The sequence below is a fragment of the Euprymna scolopes genome, chromosome 19, assembly GCF_053919585.1.
Source record: "Euprymna scolopes isolate OS-2025 chromosome 19, ASM5391958v1, whole genome shotgun sequence".
NCBI lineage: Eukaryota > Metazoa > Mollusca > Cephalopoda > Sepiida > Sepiolidae > Euprymna > Euprymna scolopes.
Genome location: NC_136500.1, coordinates 93,670,273 through 93,690,813, shown reverse-complemented (window position 1 = coordinate 93,690,813; position 20,541 = coordinate 93,670,273). Strand labels below are relative to the sequence as shown.

The following is a 20,541-nucleotide window of genomic DNA, read 5'->3' as shown; positions in this document are numbered from 1 at the left end:
GGCTTTTATATAGATAGAGAATTGCATCAGTAGTGAGATATCTTCTGGAGCGGTAGAAGGATCCCACCATCTTTCCAGCGACCTTGGCAACAGACTTGATGTACGTGTTCCATTTCAGATCAGGAGTAAAGGTCAAACCCAGAAGCTTGTCAAAACACGGGGCCTCACCCAGACGAGAGCCATCCATCACAATTGATGCCAGCTGGGGATCAGAGCGTTGATGATGTAAGGATAGGAGTTTGGTTTTGGATGCATTAAAGGTAACCAGCCACATCCTCCCCCACTGAACCACGCGCTCGAGATCAGAGGAGAGAGAATCAGAGAGAACTTTGTCATTTACAGTCTTTGATGTGTTGCTGTAGATGGTCGTGTCATCAGCATAGATGTCAACGAATGATTTAAGTATGTGTTTAGGGAGGTCATTGATGTAGATCAGGAAGAGAGTTGGGCCCAGGATTGACCCCTGAGGGACCCCAGCATTTATATTGCAGGCCTCCGATTTTTGTCCATCTACCACTACTCTTATAACCCTATCGGAATCGCAAGAAGATCACGTAAACATTGTATTTCTTCTACCCTAATTGCTATTCTACTAATAGACTACCTAGTACTTACCTTTCCCAATACAATTGATATAAAAAGAATGTAACCATGGTCTCCTTGCATCCCCAAGAAATAACTTCTGCGACGGTAAATGAACTTCAACAGATTGAGTTTTCACAGCTGTCTCTCCATGATAAAGTTGAAATTAAGAAAAGAAGCCGTTCAACGCCTGATATTCAAATATCTCAGCCAGGCAACAACAAAGTGTATATTTGTAGCTTTAATGGTACCAACGGAAAAGTTGGCTTTGCGGCTGTGAACTAAAAAAGGCATTGTTCTGCTTTCCTTGTTTGTTGTTGGGGGTGATGTAACATGGACAAAAGATAGTTTCAGAACTATTAGCAAAATGAAAGATAGAACTGAAAAGCATGAGAAGCACGTTGACAATGTAGTTTCCCTATCAATTTTGGGGACCATAAATATTAAAGAAAAACTTAGTGAGGCCTGCAGACTTTCAATCAATCATCATAACACGAATGTTAAGAAGAACCGTGAAATTTTATCTAAAATAATAGATTGTATTTTCTTTTGTGGGAACTTTGAAACTCCCTTACAAGGACATGATGAAAAAGATGATTCAGTAAATCCAAGTGTATTTAGAGGTTTTTTAAATTTTGCATCTTAATTAGATCCAGATTTAAAGAATCACTTAGAAACCAGTAATGTCTTCAAAGGTGTTTCTAAGACTATTCAGAATGACATACTTGATTGTCTTTTACAAATATACCGTGATGAAATAAGGGCAGAAATTAGCAAAGCTTCCTTTGTAGCTGTCATGGCTGACGATACAACAGATGTGTCTGAACATACACAAATGATCATTGTTTTACAGTACGTCTTGGATGAAAAAATACTTGAACGCATTTGGGGATTCTTTATTCCAGAAAACCAAACCGCTGATGGGATATCAAAATGTATTCTACAACAATTGGATATAATCCTTCAAGGGAATCGCCAAAAACTGATAGCTCAGACATTTGATGATGCAAATGTCATGAAAGGCAAAAAAGCTGGTGCTCAGGCAAAAATAAAAGCAGTTTATAGTAATGCGCATTTCACTGTTATGCGCATCAACTTAATTTAATAATGAGGAATGCAGCAAGCATTACACAAAATGCTAGAATATTTATCTCTAACATTTTGGCTATTCCGACTTTCTTTTCTGGATCACCACAGCGTCTGTTCATTTTTCAAGAAGCATCTAGATGTAAGCATTCTATGTGTATCCGCCACAAGGTGGAACTTTAACATACATAAATAGAGTTCATGAAAATGTTCAAGCATAAAAAACTGTCACTGAAATTCAGTCAACATCATATGTAGATGAAACCGTTGCAGAAGCGACAGGAATTCTGAAATATTTGAGCGATGAAAATTTCATATTTTGGTTTGAGCTATTTCATAAAATTATGTCTCATGTTGAAATTAATTCTCGGGAAATTAGCATATATAAAGTCAAGTAATACATAACAAATTTCAAAACTGCTATTTTAGAGATAAGAAACACCAAATACTGTGAAAATCCTTCACAAACACTCAAGGGCGAAGCTAAAGAACTGTGTGACTATATATCTGTTGATATAACGGACAGATATTCTTCAACTAAACATTTAATACTTGCTAAATTGTTTTACAAGATAAGCTTTGCTAGTTTTAAGAAAAAAAAACTACCTACAGAAGAGATATCCTTGACAACTGAAGCATATCCCATGATTGACAAAGAAAAGTTTGAAACTGAGCTAGAAATATTTTATAGTAGGTCAGATATCCATGAGTATTGAAAAGTAATTGATCTTCTGAAATTTATTTTGGAAAACAATTTAAACGATGTTCTTAGTGAAATCAAAAACTCATAAAAATTATCTTGACAATTCCCATGACTACATAAGAGATAGAACGTTGTTTTTCAACTCTGAAAAGAATAAAAACTTTTCTAAGGAACACCATGGGTTGCGAAAGACTAAATGCACTTGCAGTGCTTTCAATTGAAAAAAACGTTCTTCAGCAGTTATTCAGAAGTTAAGGAGAAAATTATCAATCTTTTCTCACAAATTAAAACAAGAAGAATGAAGTTTACTTTCAAATGAATGTAATAAGTAAAATATTTAAAATATTAACATCTATTTAGGATTCCTTTAAGTTATTGTATTTTTATACGTGTGCATACGTATAAATTATATTTTTTATGTTTGTTTTATTTTTACACAATATTAAAACAATAGGTATTTTCTTTAAAACAGCACCCCCACTAATCTTAGACACGAGCCGCCACTGCGCATCCGCCATACTCTCCAGACCTTTCTCTTACCAACTAATACTTTTTCAAGCGTCTCGGCAGTGTGTGAGAAATGCTTCAAAAACCTAAGTGATATCAAAAACGCCTTCACCGCATTCATCGCCACCAGAACACAAGATTTTGACGTTACTATTGTAAATAAAATGGCTTTGCATTGACAAAAGTGTTGGTTCTGATGGCACTTATTGCGATCAACAAATGTTTGTTTGAGCTGAAAATTTAAAAGTTAAAACCCGCAAGAACTTTCTTATCAATATGATATGATGTGAGGTTACTTTTGTTGTTTCATCCAATGCCAGTAGACGTAGGTGAAATGTGAACAAATTCCAATTGTCAGAGTTCTCGGTCGGCCACTGTAACAACCAGCTTAGTCCCTGCCAGACTAGTTTTCTTTTCAATAATGGATTTCAGTGTTACACATGGATGTCCAACTCTCCTTTTTGAGTCTGGAGTCAAAAGTAGTAGCGTTCCTGACGGTTCATCATGGTGACTAATATGACCGGCAAGACTAGACGTCTCTGTCTCACAATGTTGGAAACATGAGGTAGGGAACCATACAATGACTTGTTTGTTGGGTCACTTTTCCAGGATATGTTGTAGGCTTGTCAAAGTATTCTGATACTATCGAGATGTTTTTGGCACAATACAATTAGCATCCATGATTCTGAACCATACAAAAGGATTGACTCTATGCAGGCTTTGAAAACCTTGGTCTTGGTTTCTTTTTTGATTGGAGATTTCATACTTTCTGTAAAGAATGGAGTGCACTCCATGCCAGCGCGATACTAACATTTATATCATGTTCGCCTTTGAAATAGCCTCCTAGGTATTTGAAGTCGTCAACACAGTCAATTTCTTATCCATCCGATGGATGGACATTACAGGATACCTAAACAACAAGCAAATGATGTATTCTTCCTAAAAAGATTATGGATCTGCAGTTCACGGAAACTGTTAAGTTACTTTCAGAACTTTCTAGTCCAATTACATCTCTTTTTCATAAGAGATGGCTGTGTGGGATGAAAAAGATTATTTAACGTTCATATTGGTTGTTAACAAGCATTGCAACAATTTCAATCTAGCGGAATTGTCAACTGATGATTTCAAATGTCTCATTTTTGTGCAAAGGCTTGTGTCTGCAAAATATGCTGAGATAAGACAGAGAGTATTGACAAAACTAAAAAACGAACCTAATCTCACTTTGCAGAAACTTGCAGAGGATTTCCAAACCATTTTAAACATGAGAAGTGACTCAAAATCATTGAGGAGTTGGGCAGCACTTATGTAGAAAACTAAAGTACACTTCTAAAAATGACGCCTCCAAAAAAAAAAAGAAAAAAAAGTATGTTCAGTCTCAGTTATAGAAATTTTATTTTCCACCTTCTGTCTTTCCTTCTCTCTCCCTCCCCTTCTTTACCCCCACTTTCTTGGTGTATCTTGTGCTGCTACTGCTTATTATATTGCATGTTGAATGCGTGCCTTTCGATTGATAAAAGGAGATGTTGGCAAGTTTGAACAAGAGAAAAAGAAGTCAACTCGCTATCCTGCGTCAAGAGAAAAGACATTAAAATCGCAAGTTTAAACAAGAGAAACCAGCAGTTTGCTTTCTTTTTCTACAATCAAGATTCGTCAAGGAAGACGACACAGAATTAGTCAGAAAAGACTGTTTAAAAAAAATCAGAGTTGTAAACGAAATTACAATGATCCCTTCACTGAGGAAGAAAGAACTATTTTAAGGCCTAAAATTGGTCTTGTAAAAAAGAACACTAACTCCAGTGAGGCGTTAGAATTCACAAATCAAAAGGAACCAAGAAATCTTCTATAGAAATACATTACACCACAGAAGATTTGGATTATTTTCTTAGATTACAGAACCAAGAGGCTTGGAATTTTCTCGAATGAGAACATTTAAGTTAATGACGCAAGGGAGGTAATTTACATACACTCTCTTTTAAAAAGATTAAGTGTTGACGTGTTTTATTTAAGTTCTTTGACACGCAGTAAACGCTGACTACACCTATATTCTTACCCCTACTATCCCTTACAATATTGTTAATGGAGTTCTTTAAGAACCGTCAGAGGGACTAATTTGGCAGACACTGTTATTGGTGAATATAAAACTGACTATACCTTTCTTTCCCTATTTACCTTCCCATGTATTAAAAAAAAATTCTTGTTTATCATGGTATTCTTTTGTTTTTGTTTTTTCCTTCTTATTGTGCAATTGGATAACCTTCATTGGATGTCATGATAAAATTCCCGTTACTGTATAAAACAAAGGATTATTTCCATAAAAAGAAAAATTAAAATGGCTACTCACAGGTTAAAAGCAAACAGACTTTTCAAAAACAAGAAAAATTACCCCCTAGACCATGTTACCAATACAGCATTGGGAAAAATTTGGCCATTTAAAAAAAAATAAATTGTCAAAATTGTTGCAAACTTGGTCACAAAATATGGCATTATCAAAATAGAAAAAAATTTAAAAATAGTCAGACGGATAAAATCTAGTGAAAAGTCTGGTGAGAATTTACGCAAGATATTTAACAAAACCGTGAAATTACAGCTAGACACTGAATCTGATCTGTCAATTATAAATTTGCATACATGGCAAAAACTTAAACCGCATTTGAAAAATACTGTATAGTCAGCATGCACAGTGACTGAAAATAAAACTGATTTTATTTGGGAAGTATGTTTGCCAGTAAATTTAAACAAGACTATTAAAAAATTGAAGGTGAATGTTCTGAAAAAAAACAATCAATTTCCTCAGAACAGATTAGATGAGCAGTTTTAATTTTTGAGACTGTTCAATTTATACTTTCTGTTAGAAAATCGAAAGTATGAAATCAAATGCAGAAGAATAAAAAACCAAATTAAAACAAAACTTTCCCAAAGTTTTTTAAGCGTGGTTAGGCAGGTGCACGAAAATGAAGAAAAAATTTGATGTGAAAGAAAATACTCGACCCACTTTTTAAAAAAAGAGAAATGCACCTTTTGTGTCTTTGGAAAATATTAATAAAGAATTAGACAGACTGGAAAATGCAAGAATATTAACAAGAACTGATTTTAATGAATGAGGCAGCACCAACGGTTTATGTACAAAAAAAAATCAACAGGTCTCAATAATGCTTTATGGGACCATCAGTATTCTCTCCCCACTCTGAGGAAGGTATTTACGAAACTGAACATAGGAAAAATATTTTCTAAAGTTGACTTGAGCGATGTGTATTTACAAATCAAAGTAGAGGAGACAAGCTCAAAGGGGTCTATACAAAGTCAAAAGGCTTGCAGTTAGAATCAATGTCGTGACGGCTGTTTTCCAACAAATTATGTTCAATATGATAACCAGGTTGGACTTCGAAACAGCCTTCCTGGATGATATGATAATAGCTAGCAAATCCTCGGAACAACATCGGAAACATATTCATAAAGTTTTCGAAAGAATCCAAGAATAAGGATTAAAAAGAATCAAATTGCGATTTCTTCATGAATGAAATCAGATACCTGAGCCATATCATTGATGAACATGGAAAACGACCGGATTCAAAGAGAACTACAGCCATTCGAGACATGCTTGCTCTTGCTGATGTACATGCTCGCCAAAGTTTTTTGGGATTGGCAAATTACTATCAGGTATTCATCAAAAACATGCACTACTTACGTGTGCTCGCTAAACGAAGAAAAAATTCCTAGAACTGGACACCCGAATGTCAGACAGCATAAAAAAAAAATGAAAAAAATTTTAATGTCAGAAGTTTTTCTGATGCCCTATGACTGAAAGTTGGATATTATCATAGCGAGTGATGCGAGTTCATATGGCATTGAAGCATGTATACTACACAAAATGCCGAACGGCACAAAAAAGTCAGTTGCACATGTTTGAGGAACATTGTTACCCACCAAGGGACAGTACTCACAAATCAGGAAAGAGGTGTTGGGTATCATTTTTGCAATGTTAAAATTCCATAGGTACATTTATGGAAGACCATTCACACTGCAAATTATCAATTCTTTACAAGTCTCTAAATATTTAACTGTAAAGTTATTTTTGCCCACTTACCATAAAAGCAAATGTTATATGTGCATAAAAGCAAATGTTATATGTGCATAAAAGCAAATGTTATATGTGCATAAAAGCAAATGTTATATGTGCATAAAAGCAAATATTATATGTGCATAAAAGCAAATGTTATATGTGCATAAAAGCAAATGTTATATGTGCATAAAAGCAAATGTTATATGTGCATAAAAGCAAATGTTATATGTGCATAAAAGCAAATGTTATATGTGCATAAAAGCAAATGTTATATGTGCATAAAAGCAAATATTATATGTGCATAAAAGCAAATGTTATATGTGCATAAAAGCAAATGTTATATGTGCATAAAAGCAAATGTTATATGTGCATAAAAGCAAATGTTATATGTGCATAAAAGCAAATGTTATATGTGCATAAAAGCAAATGTTATATGTGCATAAAAGCAAATGTTATATGTGCATAAAAGCAAATATTATATGTGCATAAAAGCAAATATTATATGTGCATAAAAGCAAATGTTATATGTGCATAAAAGCAAATGTTATATGTGCATAAAAGCAAATGTTATATGTGCATAAAAGCAAATGTTATATGTGCATAAAAGCAAATATTATATGTGCATAAAAGCAAATGTTATATGTGCATAAAAGCAAATGTTATATGTGCATAAAAGCAAATGTTATATGTGCATAAAAGCAAATGTTATATGTGCATAAAAGCAAATATTATATGTGCATAAAAGCAAATATTATATGTGCATAAAAGCAAATGTTATATGTGCATAAAAGCAAATGTTATATGTGCATAAAAGCAAATGTTATATGTGCATAAAAGCAAATATTATATGTGCATAAAAGCAAATGTTATATGTGCATAAAAGCAAATGTTATATGTGCATAAAAGCAAATAATATATGTGCATAAAAGCAAATGTTATATGTGCATAAAAGCAAATGTTATATGTGCATAAAAGCAAATGTTATATGTGCATAAAAGCAAATATTATATGTGCATAAAAGCAAATATTATATGTGCATAAAAGCAAATGTTATATGTGCATAAAAGCAAATGTTATATGTGCATAAAAGCAAATGTTATATGTGCATAAAAGCAAATGTTATATGTGCATAAAAGCAAATGTTATATGTGCATAAAAGCAAATGTTATATGTGCATAAAAGCAAATGTTATATGTGCATAAAAGCAAATGTTATATGTGCATAAAAGCAAATATTATATGTGCATAAAAGCAAATGTTATATGTGCATAAAAGCAAATATTATATGTGCATAAAAGCAAATATTATATGTGCATAAAAGCAAATATTATATGTGCATAAAAGCAAATGTTATATGTGCATAAAAGCAAATGTTATATGTGCATAAAAGCAAATGTTATATGTGCATAAAAGCAAATGTTATATGTGCATAAAAGCAAATGTTATATGTGCATAAAAGCAAATATTATATGTGCATAAAAGCAAATGTTATATGTGCATAAAAGCAAATATTATATGTGCATACATTTTTTGAAAAGTAAAAACACATTTGTGAGAAAGGTGATCTATAGATTTTAGTTTTACTAGAAGTTCAAAATCAAATATTTTATTATTTTTTCATTACTACCAGCAGTGGAAGTTTTTGTTTTAAACAAAATAAAATAAAAAAAGATAATTAAAAGAATGGTTGTTGGCATCAGAAAAAGTTCCGGTTTGGGGAAATTTAGTTAATTTGATTTGAGTTGATTCCTAGATACGAAAGAGACAAGATGTGAGAATCAAGGTTTCCTCAAAAAGGGGGCAATGGTTTGTCCGCATGCAAGATCGCTGGTCCACTCTAGTCTTCTAAGATAATATCTGTGGAGTGGAATAAAAAATATATATAAAACAGCAATCATCATCTTGTGCTTGTTTGGTATGCGTTTGTCTTTGGTTGGCAGAATCAGCTCCCAGGATGATCGATGAAGAGTCCTCCACAGCCAAGCAGAGCCAGGTACGTCACGTCATGTTGATGTATTTGTGTTATATGTAATTCACACATATAAACACTCAGAGACATTTAACTAGACGGTCATGGCTTGATAAATACAACCTGATAAGAGGCTTGATAATTATGGCCTGTAAACAAGACAGTTAAATAAAAGAAGTTGAAGAAGTTAGAGAACACATCCAGCTAGAAAAGTAGATAAGAACAGACTCTTAAAAGTAAATAATATAACACCCGTCCTAGGGTCGGTAAAAAATTCATCTATCCTACGAATAACAGGTATGTTCAAAATCAACTTTATTTTTCTCATTGTTTTATACGGTCCAGTACTTCTATTCTAATTTAAAGTGATATTGTACTTTTTCACTACATCATAGAATCTTTGGAGATTATAGTTATGTTCCTTTGAGTTTTCCCACTGATGGTAACATTGTCCATGAACACAAATGTATTTGATAATTTTTCTTTATCAACGATGTTGTCGACTTAAACGACACTAAAGAGAAAAAGGGTAAATTCATATAATTTTCCGCATAACTTAAAAGCAATGTATCAATGTGAGTAATGGGATTAATCGGAATCTGGTGATAAGCCGACCAGAGATCCAGTGTGAAAAGATTGTACTACATTTTCCACCATTTTTGCAATGTTAGGCATAGAATAGGCATCAAGTTCAGCAAATCTGTTTATCATATCGCTATAATTAGGTATGTCAACAGCAGCCTGCTATCTGCTGAAAATCCTCGCAAAACGCAAAAAAAAGTCGTTTTTAAATAGCTCTATTATTATTTTTTATAATCTTAACTAAAATAAAATGCATACCAAATAAAAGCTTATTCTATGTACTTTAAGTCTGTGCCATTTATTTTTACGTGTATGATAATGCGCGAGTAACATTTACAGTTTAAATAACGGGCCAGTTTGGTTACTTCAAGCAATTTTGTTAATAAAATTTTGGAAGGTGAAAAATACAAATGAAAAGTTTGATTGAATAATTCAAACAAATCTAATAAAAATAAAGTAATGATATATATATATATATATATATATATATATATATATATATATATATATAAAGATCATTCAATAATCTATAAAACTAAAATAAAATATAATTCGAAACTATGACGCATTTACGATGAAAATTACTTTAATTATAGCCACCACGTGCATTTAAAATTGCCGCGTCAACCATTGATAACTGAATTCTTTTATCCTAACATAGCCAACTAATATTCCATCAGCATGACGTCTATGGACGAAATATATCGAGAAAGGATTCATTTTAACACATTCTATATAAGATATATGTATATTTTAAATGTTTTGAATGTTTTAAATTGGTCATTCGAAAAAGATATTCGATCGCTTGTGAATAGTTTTATTTATCGCATGCTGTCATTGTTTATGTTGAAATGTTGTCTAAAAAGGTACTTTTTCGGCGTAGTATTCAGCTGAAATTAATTTAATATAACGATAAGACATTAATATTAATTTTATGTAAGATTATATGTCATATTTGCCAGGTATATTTTGTTAAATGAAGATTTTTATCGCAAGTCAGTTATGGAAGAAAGCCACCATCATGGCGAATTCACGTGTTACTGTACTGTTTATTTACAGTCGTTGATTAACTCAATTTTGTCTCTTTTCGAAAACGGTAGTTCTGTTATGAATAACTATACTAACATTTTTTTTCACCTACTACGGATATTCCGCTTTTCAAAACTTTTTTTTTTTTTTTTTTCAAAAATTATTTTGTAATGAAAATATTTACACAATAATGGGGCATTTTTACTCAATTTTCAAGGTGAAGTAAAATATCTTGAAAAATACACCGCTTACACTATTTTTTAATATTATTTAGGCTAGCACCTGAATACAGTCGCAGTGATTTATAACATTATTAGCAGCATAATGTTCTGTAGTGATGCAGGGTATCAGGATTTACGATAGGGAGTTTAACCAAAGACACCCCCCCCCGCCAAAAAAATGCAATTTTCTGGGGCACAGTGAGTATAAAACTCTGAAACCAACATTTGTTTGCTTGTTTTTCTATTAAATAACAATAACATGCTTATTGTTTGTCGATCTGACGTCAGAAGGCAGTATTAAATGAATATATATTTTTCTGTAAATTACATATGATCATTTCTCCATACTATAAAAATATTGAAACTGATAAGAAAATATAGGGCATAACTGATGGAGCAGTTATCCAAGCATTACCTTGACAGAATGTGACAAATAATGGATTTCTTTTAATTTTGTGTTTTGAGATGATGATGTACAAACCTATTTACAGCAATGTTTCATGGCAAAAGGACGTGGAGGAAGGATGTCATTACCTAAAGTGGAATGTTCCAATAAAATTATCCTTCAAGTTTATTTCTTGAAGGAAAAATATGAGGAATCATGGGCTACCGTTATCGCCTGGCTTCCAAAAATTGTTCCCAGTTTATTCTACCAATAAGTGGAAAACCTGTGGGGGTCGCCTGGCCTTTTTTTGGGAACTGACTTCCTCCACAAATAATAAAAATGAAAATAAGAAATCTTATGTGCAACACAAACGGAGGTTTATTTCCGGAATAGAAATAACAAACAATAACAAGCAAAACATAGTTCTCAATATTTCAGAGTTCTTTTTTTTTGAGTTCATATGAAAGATGGAGAGTCTCTTTTTTTGTTTTCTTTGAATGTTCAAATATGTAACAGAGACAATATTAATGTTCATCTGTTAAAAGAGAGTATTAATGCGCGGAGCAGTGGAAATGAAATAATTGATGTTTGCACGCGTGGCAAGTCCTAATGAGAAAGCGTTGAATGAGTCGGAAGAGTTTAAAGAGACGAAAGAATGCTCGAAAGGCTAAGAGACTAAAGAGATAGATTTTGTGTTTGTGCATGTTTATATATGATTTGATCGGCTCCAAACGAGCTCTAGAAAATCAGTTTTAAAATATGTCCTAGGAGGAATTCCATTGGACGGAAGACATCACATGGGGTGCTTTCAACTACGTCCGCACCTTTGGTATATAAAGGTCACGCCGGAATTTGCGTGGGTGTCATTTTTCATTTTTTTAACGCGCCGAAACAATCAATTGCACTGCGCACCTAAATTGTATTTAACAATTTTAAATTTGAATATTAAACTGTGTCAACTGGTACAAACCTTAGTCGAGAGAATTTTAGTGCAAGTTCAGGCTTGCTCAACAGCAGATCATCCAGCATTCTACACCAATGTTATCAATATAGACTTCATAGGTAAGTACTGTAAATTTGACATGGATATTTGAAGTTCCTCCAAAAATGTACATGATTTGAAATTTGAATTTCCTCCAAAAATGTGTGATTGAATACACAGTAAAAATTGCATTTCTCTTTTCAGGTGAAAGTTGTCAGAAAATAGGATTAACATGCAAATAAAGCCACACACTGACTCACTATGAAGACTTGGAATTGACTGGATGTTTCTTCACTTTTCACAGATAGTCTGTCTGAAGATGCTGATTAAACTTGGCAAAACGCATAAAAGATTATCTAATTAATAAACATGTTCTGAGATATTTCCACATCGTCTTGTTATGTTTTTCACAAGCGTCTTTTTTTTTTTTTTTATCTCTGTGGCATTTTCTGTAATGATCTACAAGTATCATACCCGTTTTATATCTACCCTATTTATATGTATAATTTTCAACTTTAGCCTTTTTTAAATGTGATAAATAGAAAGATCACCCCCCAAAATAACTAAATATGAACTTTTATGTTTGTATTCGAATAGGTATATATTTTCTGGCTATTTTGCTACGACTCACATTTAATCGGATTTGGGAGATTTTATCACATTTTGATGAAAATGCATTTTTTTCAAAACCTAAAGTGTCATAGTTGACAAAGTATTCATTCTATTACTTCAAAAAAAAAAAAAAAAAAAAATAGGCTTCCTCGTAGTATAGTCTTAATGTGGTATTTGAAATATCAGGTTGTTCTTCGTTTTATGGGAGTTAAAAATATGGGCTTTGGGCCATTTTCATATTATCCGGTCAGATTTGTTCAAGATGACTTGCATATTTCAGGTAGGGATTATTGAAGAAGTATGAAGTTATACCATCATCATTTTCATCCTTAATTATTCTGATGCACATTGAATAAGGCTGTTGATTTTCAGCTGCTATATTTAATAATTTTACCGAACTCCAAATATGGCATTCTGTTAGGATTCAAAATGGTCGAAAAAATGACAAAGTCCAGCATGTGTAAAAAAATTAAACAAAAATCTGTTAAAATTCAACGGCTTAAAATATTTTGATGAAATAAAAAGTGTTAGATTCCATAATTTATGTAGACTCAGAATATGTAATCAAAATACAACTAGCCTTAATTTAAATTTTTTGTCTTTTCAACAACCATTCTTTTTTATAATTTTCATTGGATGTCACTAATACTTGAGATTGCTAAGGAGACACAGAGGGTGCTATTATGCCTTCTTTTAACATTCTAGCTGTTTCCTCCTTTATAAATTTAGTATTAGTGATAGTATAGTATTTAGTATTAGTGATAGTATAGTATTTAGTAGCAAAAGGTGTTGTTTTAGGAAAGAGGCATAGAAGAAATATTTACAGATGGAAAAAAGTTATTATTGTTAACAGTTTTGATAAGTTCAACCCTTGGGCTATTAAATTTTAATGTCACTTCATTGTATTTTTTTAGTATATCTTGTTCTATAATTTTTACTAACGAAAGTCCCTACACTGCCTGAATCGACCATGGCATTAATAATATAGCTATTTATTTTACATTTCATTAAGGTAATGTCTTTCATTTTTGTTCCAAATCTGTTGAGATGGGGCAGAGGAGGATCCAGTTCATAAAGTGTAACAGCAGTAACTGAAACTCTACATACCTTAACCCAATGTCCTCTTTTTGACACTTTTTGCATTTGATGCTAGACATTGTAGCCACAAATAACGTGGGTTCCCACAAAAGAAGCAAGCACTAAAGGATTCAATTTTTTTCTGTATAGTAGCTACATGGATTTATGGCGCAGCCATTGTGTTGTTACTATTTTTGTAGCATTCTGAGTATTTTACTGCTCGTTCTAGTGATTTAGCCAAAGTGTATGTTTCTTGAAGAGTGAATGAGGACTTGTTGCAGGGCCGACCATCTGGGGACAATCAACGCAACGACTAACAAGGTTGGCAAAAGTAAACAGCAAAAAGGCAAAGAAGAATGACAGACACAGGTTGTTTAGTTAAAGACGAGGGTTTGTCTTTTATTTGTAAAGGAAGTGTGAAATAGGGTTTGAGATTTTATGATCTGGATGCTGGCTGTCTGGAAGGCTGCACATCACAGGAGGCTAAGGACAGGACATCTGGAGTGTGGTTTAAGGTTGCTCGCTGAGTCTGGAATGATCTGCTGAACGTAAGGGCGATCTGAAACAGTCGATGGACACTGAGAACATAGGGTCAGTGTTTAGGTATGGGCGAACGGTAGACACTGAAAATGTAGGGTCAGTGTTTAGGAACGGACAAAAGATCAACACTGAGAATGTAGGGTTATTGTTAAGGAATGAATGAATGGTTGACACTGAGAATGTAGGGTCAGTGTTAAGGAACAGACGAATGGTTGGTAGGGAGCCAGGTGCAGGCAAGATTGCAGACCGGAGGAGCAAGGTGCAGGCGAGATTGCAAGCCAGAGGAGCAAGGTGCAGACAAGGTTGCAGGCTGGAGGAGCAAGGTGCTGGCGAGGTTGCTGAAAAGCTGCAGAAGGCACTGGAAGCCATTGGAGATCGGAAATCACAGTTGAAGAGATAGACAATTCTGGAGTTCGATATACCCCTTGACATGTTGGCTGCAATGGCATGGTTGATGGGACGGGTGTGGCGTCTGGGTGAGTCGAGACAAGTTCTGTTCCTGATGGTGTTTTTTTCCAGAAAGGCTGGCTTAACTTTGTCGATGGAAATGATGTCTGTTTGATTTCCTCAGTCGATGGTGAGCGCTTCAAGACTTTAAAGGGACCCTGGTATGTTGGTGTCAATGGTCTCTTTAATGCATCATTTTGGATGAAAATGAACTCACAGTCCTGTAGCTTATGTGGAATGTGGACTGTTGATGACGGTTGCCTGTGTGGTGTGTAGTTCAGTTGAGCCATTTTATGATGTAGTTCCTGAGTGAAAGGACTCGCGGATGTGAGATCAAGAATAGTGTCCTCAAAATATTGGCCGGGTAATAAGAGTGCCGTGCCAAAGACTATTCCATTGGCACATGATAGTAAGCCGTCGTCTTGATGTGTTTTACGCCAAGTAGTTGAGTAAATTCCTGGAAGAGTAATGATTGGAACTGTGCACCGTGGTCGGTGGTGATGATGCCGGGCACACCAAATATTGCAATCCACTCTTGAAGAATAGTCTTTGCTACTGTTTTAGCCAAGGTATTTATGGGCACTGCGATTGGCCACCTGGAGAAACAGTCGACCATGGATGGAGATATTGATAATCCTGGCACATAGGTAGAGGTCCAACTATATCAATATGGATGTGGCTGAAACATGCATCTGGGTTGCTGAATGTGCCTGGTGGGTATTTCATGTGTCTGTGTAACTTGCATTTCTGGCACACAAGGCATGTTAATACCCAATCAATTTGACATATTGGATATCAGAGGTGAACTGTGCGATGTAGTCCAGATGTCTGATTTCATGCGCCGAATACTTGTTGGAGTTGTTTGACAGAGAGGTTGTCAGTGGTTTGTGATCAGTCAAGACAGTGAAGTTCCGCCCTTCCAGTAGGTGTTTATGGCAAGATGTGTTGCCAGAACCTCTTTCGAGAAGGTACTGTATCTTGACTGAGCTAGTGATAGCTTTCCAGAGAAGAATGTGATGGCTTGGTGTTGGTTGCAACACTCATGTTTTACCACAACTCCCACTCCAGTATCCAAAGCATCTGTTGTGAGGTATATCTATATCCGTGTGTCCTTGTTTAGAAGCGCTAACTTGCCAAAGTTAGCTAAGGCTGTTTTTCTGCTTTAAATGCTTTTTCTTGGTCACCCTCCAGGATGATGGCTTTGTTCTTCCTCTGGAGGAGATTTGTCAGGGAGATGAGGAGGCTTGAGGATCAGGGAATGAATCGTTGGTAAAAGTTCACCATTCCCAAGAAATGGCACAGCTGCTTCACGGATGTAAGCATTGGAAAGTCCTGGATGGTTTCTATCTTAGCAGGAAGTGGGGTGATCCCGTGAGCATTTGTGTGGTGTCCAAGAAAATCTATATGTTGTGCACTGAATTTGCACTTGTCTGGGTTAATTCGGAGACCATAATGTCTTAGATGGCGAAACACTTCTTCTAGGTGTTCTTCATGGGTATCGGCATCTCTGTTGGCCACCAGGATGTCGTCAATGTATGCCAAACCATGCAGAACTTCGTCTATCAACCTCTGGAATGTCTGGGTCGCATTACGCAGTCCGAAGGGCATTTTTAAAAATTCAAACAGTCCAAAAGGGGTTGTGACTGCTGTCTTTGGGATGTCCTCCGGGCTGACTGAGACTTTGTAGTACACCTTTCTTAAGTCTATTTTCAAGAAAATATGGGTCCCCTGAAAGTCCAAGGCAAAATCGTGAATATGTGGGATAGGATACAGGTCAGGAACATTGGACGCATTGAGTTCCTGGTAATCTACGCAGACTCTGAATTTCCCATCAGATTTTGGTACCAAGTGTAGTGGTGAGGCATATGGACTGTCTGAGGGACGGATGATGTTGTCTGCCAACATCTCCTCAAATGCCTTCTTAGCATATGCCAACTTGTGTGGAGGGAGTTGTTGCAATTGTGAGTATGTAGGTTGCCCAACAGTCTTGATGTGATGTTGTGGCTGATGTTCACCAGCGTTGGTAGGCTTAATAGGTTGGGTAATGTCCTTGTACTGACCCAGAATTCCTGCATAGCATGGGCTGTGCTGTGTTGCCATGCTAATCCTAGTTGTGTTCAGACATGATGGAGTCCCTGTAATCTTGAGAGATGTTGTGTTGTCGGACAGGGTCCTCGTCTTTATGTGAACAGCCAAGTTATGATATGCCAAGAAATTGGTGCCAAGCTACGTTTTGCTACAATAAACGACCACTTGAGGTCACACCTGAGGTTGATATTGAGCGTCAATTCCTTGTTCCCGTAGGTTTCTATGATAAAGCCATTTGCTGCCCAAAGTTGAAATGGGGTGAGTTTCAAGGTGGATTTGTTGGCGAGTGTTATTACGCTGATGGCTGCACCGGTGTCGACTATGAATTTTAGGCGATTGTTCCAGTCCCACACATAAAAAAGATGACTCTGTGATTGTGTACTAACAGGGGTCGTTGCCACTGCCTGCTGGTTTATTCATTTCTCTGGGTCTTCTGGTGTCTACAGGGGGGTTGGCATTTGTGGGCTTGGTCACCGAAATTTTGATGGTACCAGCATTTGTCTTGGTTATTACTTGGTCCCCGACTTGAGCTGCGGGTATGGCTGCGAATGTGGGTATGTGGTGCCAGGGTCCAATTCCGGGTATTTAGTGCTGGGCTTTGTCGCCTCTGAAGTAGGGAGAGTTTCAGGTCTTGGAACACGGCTCTTAACTGAGCTATTGTCTCATCAAAGCGTTGAGTGGGGTTTTTAGGGATAGTTTCGACTTGGTCGATACTTTGGTGGCCCTGGGAATAAATTTTGTCAGCAGAATCGGCCAAAATATCCAGGGATGTGTCTACTGGCATCAGTGCCAGAACTTGAGTAATGTTTGATGGTAACCGATCCATCCACAGGCCTCAGAAGATGGGTTCGGGCATAGTGTGGTTTCTGAGGTGACTTTTCATAAGACGCAGGAGTTGAGATGATGTTCTGTCACCCAGAGACACATTAGAGAACAGGTCCTCATCCGAACATCCCATACGCTTGAGAACAGCTTCTTTAAGGTGGATGTATGGGAGTTAGTCGGGTATGTTGAGGAGGATGTCTTTCACTTCTTCCACTACTGTCACAGGAAGGGCTTGTACCGCTGAGGTATACTTGGTGTTTTAGCGTGTGACTTTCCTTGCTGCAAATATCGCCTCAAGTTAGATGAACCAACTCCTTGTGTTGACTGCATTGTACAGTGGAAGCTGTATGAAAGGAGCTGATGAGTTGATTTCGGGTTCATCTGTATTTTCAGTCATCCTCTCTGCCAGCCATTTGCCCGTGTCAAGTAATCATGTCGGGGTCACCACTTGTTGTGGGGGCGGCCATCCGAGGATAATCAACCTAACAACTAACAAGGTAGACACGGGCAAAAGTAAACGGCAAAAAGGCAAAGAATAATAATAGAGAAAGCTTGTTTGAGGGTTCGTCTTTTATTTGTAAAGGAAGCATGAAATAAGGTTTGAGATTGTATGATCTGGATGCTGGCTGTCTGGAAGGTTGCACGTCACAGGAGGCCAAGGACGGGACATCTGGAACAGGTACTCTAGACGTAGTGTGGTTTAAGGTTGCTCGCTGAGTCTGGAATGATCGGCTGGACGTAAGGGCGATCTGGAATGGTCGGTTGACACTGAGAACATGGGTTAGTGTTTACGTATGGGCGAATGGAAGACACTGAGAACGTAGGTTCAGTGTTTAGGAATGGATGAAGGATCAACACTGAGAATGTAGTGTCAGTGTTAAGAAACAGACAAACGGTCTGTAGGGAGCCAGATGCAGGCCAGAGGAGCAAGGTGCAGGCAAGATTGCCGGAAAGCTGCAGGAGGCCACTAGAGACTGGAAGTAGCAGGAGTGAGCAGGAGCCACTGGAATGAAGTGAATTTCGCTGCTGGTGGGTCTCAAGAGGCAAGCAGTAATGAATTCGCATTATTGGTAGAAAAACTTATTAGCCCTGATAAGGGCTGGTTGGTTAGCCCTGATAACTGCTACCGAGACTGCTGCTGCTGGGAATACCTCAGCTTGTGGGTTCGGTCGATGTGACTGGTAGTGTCAGTTGCACTTCGGGAGACTCCTCCTGCTCCTAAGCCAGCTCTCTCTGACTAGGCCGAGACTGGCTGTATTCATTTAGGCAGTGTGATGTCAGAGGTGTCGCTCCCACAAGACAAACAAACAACTCTAATTAATTCCAGAACGAAATTTTTGCAATCAAAAGTAGCTTGGGAGTTTTTTAATTCTATTTGAATTAATTTCGTCTAAAAGTAAAAAGTCAATTGTTTGAATTATTTATGTTAAACTTAATAGATTTGAATTCCCACGTGTGTAAAGGAGTCAAGGACGGAAAGAAAGGTAAAAGCGAATGTGTTCACTGAAACCGGATATTGTTCATGCATTAAATTTTTGCGTTCTTTGTTTAAGGGAAGGAAGACGAAGAGAAACAGCGGAGGTGAAGAAAGAAAAACAAAAAAAAAAAAATGGATACAGTGATTTTTAAACCGCGACATGTCCACATAAAACTCATATCATGAATAGCAGTTCTTGTGATTCCATTCAAACCAACTGAAATGGTCACAGGCATTTGGCACACAAAATCAATCATTACCTGTAATGTTGCTTCCAGTATCAATTTAGAGTGTTCAAAAAATGTCCTACGTCTTATTGATACTCTGCTTTTGCATTTACTGCATCTCCAACAGACCTTGTCATTTTTGAAAGCTGAACATGTCGATATAGATATGGCATGTCCACAAGAACACAACTTGTTACTTTTCACAAGAAGATTTTTTCGTAAAATTTTGCAAAAGATCCATTCATGAAGTGACCATTTAAATTTTTTACCAAATTCTTAAAAAAAATAAAAAAGAAGTTTTTTTCGTAATTTCTTATAGTTGAGATTCTTTCAAACGAAACAACGTGGTTGAAATAGATAGATGAGACAGATGTGGTAAGAGTGTTCTCTTCCTAATCCATTTTTTTAGACAGAAATATTCACCGGTCACGTGGAGGAGTCGCAATATTTTTTTTCCGGCGATGGCCCCAAAGTTCAATTTAGTAGAATGTTATAATTGAAAACTGGGTACTGCTTAAACAAGTAGGCTCAGCAGACAAGCCTCGTTCTGAAAAATCTGAACAGTTAGGTCATGTGACATGTGACACTTGTGCTTCTATCATTATTGACACTTTAAATGATGGATAAAGAAAGCATGAGCCAAATAATAATAAATGTTCAAAATTTTTTTGTGTCTAACTCTGCCCTCATGGGGAGGCAAGTAAATGGGAAGTAATATAGCGGTTGAAAAACGTTTTTTGACCCCAATAAAAGCATTACAATAAACCCTGAAGAATTTCTGCCATGTATCTTTGTTGTTCTAAATTAACAACTAGGCACTACTTGGGTTTTAAACTTAAAAAAAAAAGGGGGGGAGCGCTTTAAAATAGTAAAAACACTAAAGCCTTTTCCGTTTGTTGTCTTTTTTGGAAGGGGGGGGGCGCCCATTATACCAAAGAACCAGCTATGTAAATACTTTGCAATATTTTTCAGTAATTATTTACAAAAAAATTTCTTTATGCTTACAATCAATTTTTATTTAAAATTAAATTATTTTCTAAAATATTTTGTTTATATATGTTTGCATTTTATTTTTAAGTAAAATTAAGAAATTAGTTTAAAAAATATTGTTTATATTCATCTTCATGCAAAACGGTTACTTTT

General features: G+C 35.9%; 1 long non-coding RNA gene across 2 annotated transcripts; it reads left to right on the top strand.

Annotated features, from left to right (window-relative positions):
- The first annotated feature begins 8,338 nt into the window (after nucleotides 1-8,338).
- On the top strand, nucleotides 8,339-12,489 carry LOC145239844 (uncharacterized). 2 transcript variants are annotated; one of them, XR_013862381.1, is made up of 2 exons: nucleotides 8,339-9,203; nucleotides 12,310-12,489. It is a non-coding gene; the product is annotated as an uncharacterized LOC145239844 (long non-coding RNA). The 2 variants fall into 2 exon arrangements; XR_013862382.1 differs by lacking the exon at nucleotides 8,339-9,203 and adding an exon at nucleotides 10,021-12,185.
- The last annotated feature ends 8,052 nt before the right edge of the window (nucleotides 12,490-20,541 follow it).